The sequence below is a fragment of the Salvelinus sp. IW2-2015 genome, linkage group LG8 (genome assembly GCF_002910315.2).
Source record: "Salvelinus sp. IW2-2015 linkage group LG8, ASM291031v2, whole genome shotgun sequence".
Classification (NCBI taxonomy): Eukaryota; Metazoa; Chordata; class Actinopteri; order Salmoniformes; family Salmonidae; genus Salvelinus; species Salvelinus sp. IW2-2015.
In genome coordinates this window covers 10,820,828-10,830,671 of record NC_036848.1, presented here as the reverse complement: position 1 = coordinate 10,830,671, position 9,844 = coordinate 10,820,828, and the positions used below count along the sequence as shown (strand labels likewise).

The 9,844-nt window shown below is 42.8% G+C and overlaps 1 pseudogene; it reads left to right on the top strand.

Annotated features, from left to right (window-relative positions):
• Positions 1-9,844, top strand: part of LOC111967389 (protocadherin gamma-A11-like) — a 12,195-nt pseudogene extending 2,351 nt beyond the window's left edge.

Genomic DNA, 9,844 nt, shown 5'->3' with positions numbered 1-9,844 from the left:
CTCCCTCCACCACTACGGCATGAGGGGGATGGGAGTGGCCGGGGACTCCTTCCGCAGCACTGTACAATCCTATGACGCATACTGACGACGGCCTTTCGCACACAAGTGACTTATGACAACACACTGCCCGCGGACCAGACTCTGAAAAAAACTCCAACAGACTTTGCCGAAGAGCTTGATGGCTCTGATGGTTCACCAGAGGTAGGCATTTATTGTTAATATAAATAACCTAGATTTGGATTCAATGTTGAAAGAGGCTAGATATCTTTTTATACAGCTAAAATAAATATTGTTATTTTTTCCCTGGAGAAAATCCCTATTCCCACGGGTCCACGGGAGAAGGTCTCCATCCATGCATCTTAGCTTTAAGTAACTTGTTTGTAATCCAGTTCGGATGTAAAGTTTTGGATGATTATTTGAATCGCCTGAAAGTTTTGTGAGAAGTCCAGAGATGATATAATGATAGGGTTTTATTTGTGATGGGCTATTTACTGTTTGTGATTGATTGATGTGAATGTACATATTCACGCTGGCGGCACAGTTTTGAGATTACAGAAAAATGGTTCGATGTCATGAATTTATCACTGTAGGAATGAAAGCCTATTTGGAATTGGGTTGTAGTTTACAAGAGAAATGTTGTCTACGGAGAGCTATTTGGTTATCAGAGAAGCGGTGTGAGAGTATTTGAAGTGCATCGGGAAGCGTTGCGAGGTCACTATCCATGGTGCTGAAATTTCTAAAATCACATCTGAAGCCAGTAGGCAGAGGTATTCATCACTTTTAGACTGTCATCACTTTCATTGATTACCATACTTTCTGTTTTTGTGTATTGCATGGATGAGTGTGCTGACTGATAGATCAACACTAAAATTGGACATTTGCGATGTAGGCCGATATTTTCCCGCAAATTGGTTCCCTTTGTAATGTATTTTTTCCACCCAATTAACTCATGTAGTATGAGAATGGTTTTCATGTCATAATTTAGGGTGTGTGGGTTTTATGTGAGCTACTGTCGTTTCCTGTGTTTTTCAATAGGGTGAAAATGATTTCAAATAGTAGCCAATCATGCATCCTACTTCTATAACTTCATATGACGACTTCTCCTAAAATATGGATTTAGAATGATGTGTGAACATGTGTCATTTCTGTTGAGTACTCACAGTGTCGCTGTTCACCAGCTGTGTTTGGATAGATCCAGTTCTCCACCCACTGGTGTTGTTACAAGGCTCGGGTGTTGCCATTAAGCTGCGGGAAAGACTGGAGACGGTCAGATAGCGTGCACAATTTGAGGATATCATTTTGATTACACTGAATGTTTTTGTGGAATACTATTTGTTTACAGTGTAGTATCTTGGCTATATGATGTATCGGCGCTTTTAATCCCAGGATGGGGCACAAAGGAATCTCGGTGACAAGCCTGGTCTTTTGCTTTGCTTTCTTTCTTCCACCGCTGCACTCCGCCAATGGAGACGTGAGCTATTCTTTTCCGGAGGAGATGAAACGAGGATCTGTGATTGGAAATATAGCCAAGGATCTCGGGCTGGAGGCGAGCAGACTGTCCGCTCGTAATGTCCGAGTTGATACCGGAAGGGAACGAAAACGTTATTGTGACATTAATCTGAGTACCGGGGATTTTATTGTTGCCGAAGGATTGGACAGAGAGGAGATATGTGGAGAAAAGATGTCCTGTATTTCTTAGGTTTGAAGTTGGTCTTAGAGAGTCCTCTGGAGTTGCATCGTATAACTTCAAATCAAGATACAACGAAATAACCCTTAATTTCCAAAGGATACAATCAACTGGAAAAGCGGAATCCGCATTCAAAGGCGCTCGCTTTCGTGTGAACGCAGCTCACGGACGCGGATATAGGACAGAATGCTGTTCAAAGTACACTCTGAAGAGAATGATCATTTTGCTTTAAGTGTTCAAACGACTGCTGCCGGTAGTAAATATGGAGAAGTTGGTTTTAGATAAAGAGTTAGATGTGAACAACAGCAGGAGTTGAAATTATGCTAACAGCTGTGGACGGAGGCACTCCGCAGAGATCAGGTACTGTAGTCATACACGTCACTGTACTGGATGCTAACGATAACGCCCAGTGTTTAGCCAGGCCGTCTATAAAGCCAGTCTGCCTGAAAACTCTCCTTTAGATACTGTAGGGTTACAGTGAGTGCTACGGATGCAGATGAGGGATTTGAATGGGGAGTGACATTTTAATTTAGTCGAATGTCTGATAAGACAAGGAAAGTGTTTACATTGAACCACGTAACTGGAGAAGTGACAGTAGTTAGGAGAGTTAGACTACGAAGATGAATCCAAATATGAAATGTTCATAGAAGGAAAAGATGGTTATGGACTTTCCTCAGAACACTAAAGTTAATTATAGAAATAACTGACGTAAATGACAACGCCCTGTGATATATTCAAATCTCTGCTAACCCCCATATCCGAGAACGCGTCTCCTGTACAGAGGTGGGCATCATTAAGCGTGCAGGATAGAGACTCTGAGAATAACCGACAGGTCCGCTGCTCCATTAAGCCAAACGTTCCTTTTAAGCTGGTGCCATCCATCAAAAACTACTATTCTCTGGTGACACGGGCGAACTGGACGGAACTAGTGTCTGATTAAACATTACAATCACTGCACGACGAGGGCTCTCCACCTCTGTCCTCCTTAAAAGTGTTCAGTTATCAACACAGTCTCACATCAATTCCGCGATATATGTACAAAATGTATTTCAGCAGATTTCGTGCGTTTTTGTGCCTTTTTGGGGTGTTGGGTGGTTCAGAATTCGTTTGGAAAATACACGGAATTCTGTGGCTACTTAATCGTGCGAAAATAACGAATTTCTGTGGCTACTTTAATTCGTGCGAAAGACACGAATTTAACAGTAGGCGACACAAGCCGTTGCAACAACCATGTAGACGCGATAATTTGGGTCTTTCATTTTTGTTCTTCTAATGGCTAATTTCAACGTCATGAATATACAGAAATGTTGTCTTTGTTTAACGCATGTTTTAAAATGCGTCGTTGTACTGCCTATCTGTACTGTTTTAGACTTGCTGGAACAGATTTGAGAACAGACGCACATTTAAGTGGACAATTCCGTGGGAAATATTGTTTATTAATGCCAGATGCTGGTTTTTCTGTCTTGATTCGCTTAATACTTCTTGGATACTGTGCAACTTGTTCAGAACCCTTTTTTGTCATGTAGGCAACCATACACGATTTTCTTCATGACCATTTCATATTTCGTGGAGCTAATTACACAATTTTCTTCATAATGCCTGTATTACATGTGAATGTACAAATAATGAATTATGTTGGCTTAACTTATGGCTTTTCCAGGCCTTTCCATACCTTAAGGGAACATTTTAGCAACTCGCCATATGTTAGTTTTTTGGGGAAAGAAAAAAACGCCACTTGCAAATGTAAGGTCCTTACTAGACGTCTGCAACGTTTCGTAAAATTCGTGACGGCGTCGGGCGTGCGCGGGGAGAGATCTTCAGGAAGTCATCAACTCAATCTCTCGGACGTTCGTTTCCGTTTTATAAACTAACACACTTTTGGTATTTTCGCAGTCTGGAATTCCCAGAGGGAAAATAAATAATATTGCAAATGCACAAGCACATTGCCAATGCATGTGGCCTTTTCTCCTAAACGGAAAATATTTTCGAACGACGTACTGGACAGTCTGCCCCGACACGATGGCGTCGAGGCTCAACGCTTTTTGAGTTATGGCCTTTTTCTGGGAGTTAAAGGTCAAAAACCGCAAAGTAGGTGCAAATTTGACCGCTTCACGTAAAAGTACATAAGCATACGGTGTCAGGAAAAAAAGAAGCCAGCATTTATCTTCGTAATTTAAGAGAAATCCGTCCATTGAAATGTATGTTCACAAAAAGGATAAAAAAAAAAAAGTTACAGATCCAGTTGCAGTGTTTTTCAGTACGAACATTTTTTAAGTGGGTTCGAAGCTCTGCCCGAATTCTGTGATTTTTTGATTTTAATGAAATAACACACACTCATTTAACCTCTGTAAATAGTCAGTTCTTAACAATAAGACTTAAACTCAACATTATATAAGACGCCTACCCAAGGGGAGTATGTGGTTCACTTTCAGCTTCCTAGTCAACCGGAAAGTACCTTCAAATGTGGCCATATGGGTCAGTCGAGGTTAAAAAGGTCGATCTGCCTCCGGGTGGCGCAGTGGTTAGGGCAGCTGCATCGCAGTGCTAGCCTGCGCCACCCGAGTCTCTGGGTTGCGCACAGGCTCTGCCGCAGCGGCTCGCGAACCGGGAGGTTCCGTTGGCCTAGCGTCGTCCGGGTTGAGAGGGTTTGGCCGTACGGATATCCTTGTTCATAAGCGCTCAGCAGCGACTTGTGGCGGGCCGGGGCAGTGCGCGCTAGCCAAGGGGTCCATGTTTGCACGGTGTCTCGACAGCATTGGTGCGGCTGGCTTCCGGGTTGGAGGCGCGCTGTGGTTAAGAGCAGTGGCGGCTTTTGGTTGGGTGTGCTCGAGGACGCGTGGGCTTTCGACCTTCGTATCTCCTGAGCCATACGGGAGTTGTAGCGATGAGCCAAGATAGTAATTACTAGCGACTTGGAATACCACGAACGAAAAGGGGATAAGGATGGAGTGAAAAAGTACGGTGCTTAAAGACAAAAGCCTGGCAATGGCATTGAGCATTATTCAGGGCCGTGCCGAGTTCAACGAGATGCCGCTTGACCCGTAGCTAGCTCGGTCTGAGTGCAGCGACAGGGACAAGGAGAAGGACCAATTGACTTTGACCTCAATTTCATATTCTTTGCTTTTGGGAGACAGAGAGAGAACCGTTAAGGTTAGAAGCACAATTTTGACCTCAGGAACGTTCCTAAGTCTCCGATCTGTGCAAGCCTAACATTGACCGTGTGGCAAATTTAACCTTAATATTAAAAGAAGGTGTTTACATCAAAACAGTTTTAACAATGACATGTCTCCCATAGGAGACATGCCTGCTCCCCTAAATTCAATCTGAGCTATGTGGGTTAATAATGCCTTATGAACCTGTCTTCGATGACATTCATCAGCCCTATGAGTCTACCTGTGTCGATTCTAAGCTTCCTGGAAGAACCGGAAGTGTTAAATTCACTAAAAGTGTTTTGCCATACAAACTGCAGCTTTTGAGAGAAATAGTGCCTTTCAACCTATGTAAATAGATGAGTTCTTAGTATAGACTTAAAACTCAAGGATAATCGATAAAAGCCACACTCCGAAGAGGATATGCTGTTTACTTTCCTTTCCTGTGCTATACCGGACACGTTGCATTAATTGGTGTCAAAGCGGCTCGTTTCGGAAGGATTAAAAAGTCAAATCCTTCCTAAAACTTATTATGTGAATAGGCAACCCTCATGGAACTGTAAATCAGTCTTCATAGTCACAAAATCCATCAATCATCAGTTCAGAGGAAAATTTACACACCCAGCTACAGAAAGGATGGAGTGGACACAACTGAGAGAGGACTTAGAGCAGACAGTGTGAATAGTTACTTTTAAGTTTGAAACTTTTTAAGAACGTCAGACCTAGATTCTGGAAATTAACAACTGTTCTACCGAGCTCAGGTAGATTAAGCCACGGTGAGTTTATGTGGCTCTAAAGTTTTGGACCGTAAAAAAGCCTCGTGCATTTGCCAATTGACTTCAATTCCATTTTGAGGGCTATTCAAATGGTGACATTTGGAAAAGTCCCAGAGTTGCACGACTAGGTGCATTTGAAACGTCCGGCCCATAAGAGACGACCCCGACTTTCTGTCCGATAGTCATATCAAGGCCGTAGCAGGCATGGAAAAAAGTGGTGAACATTTCGAGCACCAATTAAGGTTTGCTCTGGACGAGATGACCCTATCGGCCGACAACTTGGGATTCGAGCGTCGCCTACATAGGGTAAAATAAGTGTGAAAACTGGACCGCGCTAGAACATAACTACTTTCATCTATTCTGTCTTCAGTCTATATGGTTAAATGGAATGCGCTGGTGAATTTTGGGCTGCTCTGAATGATGATGGATAAGTCTTGGCTTTCTAACGAGTTGGAAAAGTGAGTTTGGCGTCTAGATGGTATCAGTTTTGGTGCTTGAAATATTAATTGGCTGTGGACATGACTTTGCTAGTTTGAAGTTTTGTGCATTTGCAATATGTTTAACAGTGAAAACACCAAAATAGCATTCTGAATCACATAAAATGAACATACCATAGCCGTGCCGGAGTTCAAGGAGATGCTCCCGTTGACCGTAGTTGCTCGGCTCTGAGCGCAGCGACAGTGACAAGAAGATGACCTTGACCTACATTTCAAGTCTTTTGCTTTTGGGAATGCAGAGAGAGAATGTTAAAGGTTTAGAGCACAATTTGACCTCAGACGTTCCTAAGGTCTCTGTGCAAGCAACCTGACGTGTGGGCATTAACCTTAACAGTAAAGAAGGTGTTTTACATCAACATTTAACAATGCACATCTCACCCCATAGGAACATTGCTTGCGCCCACCTAAATTTCAACCTGAAGCTAGTGGGTTATGAATGTCTTTATGAACCTGTCTTCAATGGAAATCCACAAGCCACTATGAGGTTACCTGTGTTGATTCTAAGCTTCCTGGACATCCGGAAGTGGATAAAATCACCTCAAAGTGGTTTTGCCATAACCCAAAGCAGTTTGTGAGTATAATAGTGGCATTCAACTGTGTAATCGTCCAGTTTCTAAGTATAGACTAAAACTCAGGATTCTGGTAAACAGCGATTACGCCCTTCAGTTGATAGTGTTATTTACTTATAGCTTTTTCCTGTGCCAACAGGAAGTGGCCTTAAACATGGGTCATAGGTGCTCGTTTCGAAGGACTCTAAAATAAAGTCAGATCTTTCACAAACTCTAAATGTGTGAATGGGTCAGCTCATGACTGTAAATCTAGTAATTTCGCTACACCTGTTCAATAGAAAAGCTCTCTCTTCCCCACACACACACACACACAACCACACACACCACACCACACACAACACACACACAACACACTCACACACACACACAACACACCACACACCACACACAACACCGCACAACATCGACACATATCACACACACACACCACAGGCACCAGGAGGGTGAAAAGTAATGGTGCTCTAAACGGAACACGAAGGCTTAAATGCTTTCTAGGGATCTCAGACTTCCAACCCGGCTCTGGGAGCGATAAGTCTCACTGCCCCAAAATCAATGGTGTGGGCCTGAGTGACTCTATATGGTGAGTTCTTTCAAAAATATTTGTTTTTTCTCTGGAAAATATTTTAATGTTTTTTCTTCTCGAGTCAATGGCCTGAGTGATTTATGGAGGTTTTCAAAAAATATCTAAGTCCACAACTCTTCATGCCCTCTGGTATGCTCTCTCCTTTTTTGGGTTACCAGGCGTCATTTTTCAAAACGGTTGAATTTGCTTTTAGGGGGCATCCGGAGGGATGCTCGATTCACATGACGGATAGGTATATATTCTTGTTCTTCTCGTGTAACTTTCGGTAGGGCTAGAAGCTTTCCGGTGTTTTGCTGCTCGCACACGGTGAGCAGGTATTTGCACTTGATTTACTCGTTATCGTAACAGTAGGTGGCCAAGTGGAAATACGAAAAGTTTTCTAGCTAATTTCCGCATGGACGGTAAGTTTTGAACAAGAACGGTTTCTAGTGAAGGTGCTTACACCTCAGAGCATGTATTACACTACAGCCACCCTAGCGCTTATTACGTTGGTTAACGTTTGGTACTTTTGGTTGGCAAACAAAATGTAAGACTTCAATGACTTGGCATACATTTCCCAAATGTTATACCGAAAAAAAACTGGTTGTTGTTATTATGATGGACCAGTTGGCAGCGCTGCCATTTGTATATTTCAATGTTACATTCTTGGTCAATAAAAATGGTCTCTACACGTTTGTTTTTTAAGAAATATCAATGGAATACAACCGAATAAACACCAATTAGCCATCATGCCTCTGCATGATTCATTCTATAACTGAAGTCTGGTTCAGAAAATGAAACCAGTACATATAGGCATAAAACACAATGTTTTTAATAGGGATTAAATAAAGACAATATCTATATATCCTCTTATGGTTATATGGTAAAAAAGACAAAATAATTATATATTCATAGTAAAATAATTAATAAGGAGATCAGGTTCTATGGTTGTGCAACGGCTTGTGTCGCCTACTGGTTAAATTCCGTGTCTTTTCGCACCGAATTCAGTAGCCGACAGAACATTCGTGTATTTCTTCGCACAAATTAGTAGCACAGAAATTCGTGTAATTTTTCAAACGAATTGACACCCAAAACACCTCAAAAATTGACAGAAAACGCACGAAATCTGCTTGGAAATACATTTGTACTATATGCGCGCAATCTTGAATCGTGATGGCTGGACCTGAGTTATCAGTAGCTGCCGTCAACGACAACCCACCTGTGTTTGAGGAACAGTCCTATAAAGCCCACGTGACTGAAAATTAACAAACCCGGTTCCTCCGTGTGTCTGTTTACTGCACGGGACCCAGACGGAGACAGAACGGAACAGTGATTTATTCTCTCTTACCTGGTGAGGTGAACGGTGTAAGTGCCTCTGTTTTTATCCGTTAACGGAGACACGGGGGTGATCCACGCTGTGAGGTCGTTTGATTATGAGCAGTTCAGAGTTTTAAAGTCCACGTGGTGGCAGAGACAACGGTTCTCCTCCGCTCAGCCAGAACGTCACGGTCAGTGTGTTCATAACGGATGTGAATGACAACTCTCCCTCAGATACTATTACCCGCCCCGGAGGGAAACTCCTTCATGACGGAGCTGGTCCCCAAAGCTGCGCCGGCTCTCTGGTTTCCAGTGTGATAGTTGGAGACGCGGACTCCGGGCAGAACGCTGGCTGTCCTATCATATAGTCAAATCCACTGATCCGGGCTTTTCACTATTGGTCTCCACAGTGGAGAGATCAGGACACAGCGGGACATTTCTGAATCTGACAGCATGAAACAGAACCTCATTTGTCAGTGAAAGATAACGGACAGCCCTCTCTCTCTGCCACCTGTAGCATGTATTTGGTGATTTCTGATACTTGGCTGAAGCTGCCAGAACTGAAAGATATTCTTATGATGAGAGCAATTCCAACTCACCTCTTATCTGATCATCGGCTGGTGTCCGTCTCCACCTTTTTTCCTCACCTTCATTATTGTCATCCTGGGGTGACGTTTTGCCGCAGGAGAAGCCCAACTGTTGTTGATGGAAGCGGTCTGCCATCCCCAGCGCTTATCTCCCTCCCAACTACGCAGAGGGGTGGAGTGCGGGACTCTCCGAGCACTTACAATTATGACGCATACTGACGACGGGCTCGCACACAAGTGACTTCAGTTGTCACTTACAATGACAACACACTGCCCGCGGACCAGACTCTGAAAAAAACTCCAACAGACTTTGCCGAAGAGCTTGATGGCTCTGATGGTTCACCAGAGGTAGGCCCGTTACTGTAAATAAAATCAACTTCTTTTGGTTTGATATGTTTTTGAATGTGGTATATTTTCATTAAATTACAGCTAAGAGGCTTTTCTTTTTAAATTACCTTGGAGAAAATCATTCTCCCCATGTGTACACAGGAATGTGTAATTCAGCTTGTCTATTTAGGCAACTTGTTTGTTGTCCAGTTGTGATGTACTTTGCAACTCATTGGATGATTTTTTTCAATCACCCCTAAATTAAAGTGAGAAATCCACGGATGTTAACATGATGTGGTGTGGTTTGTGATGTGGGATATGTAACCTACTGTTTGTGATWGAATTTTTCACATATACTCTGCACAGTTTTGAG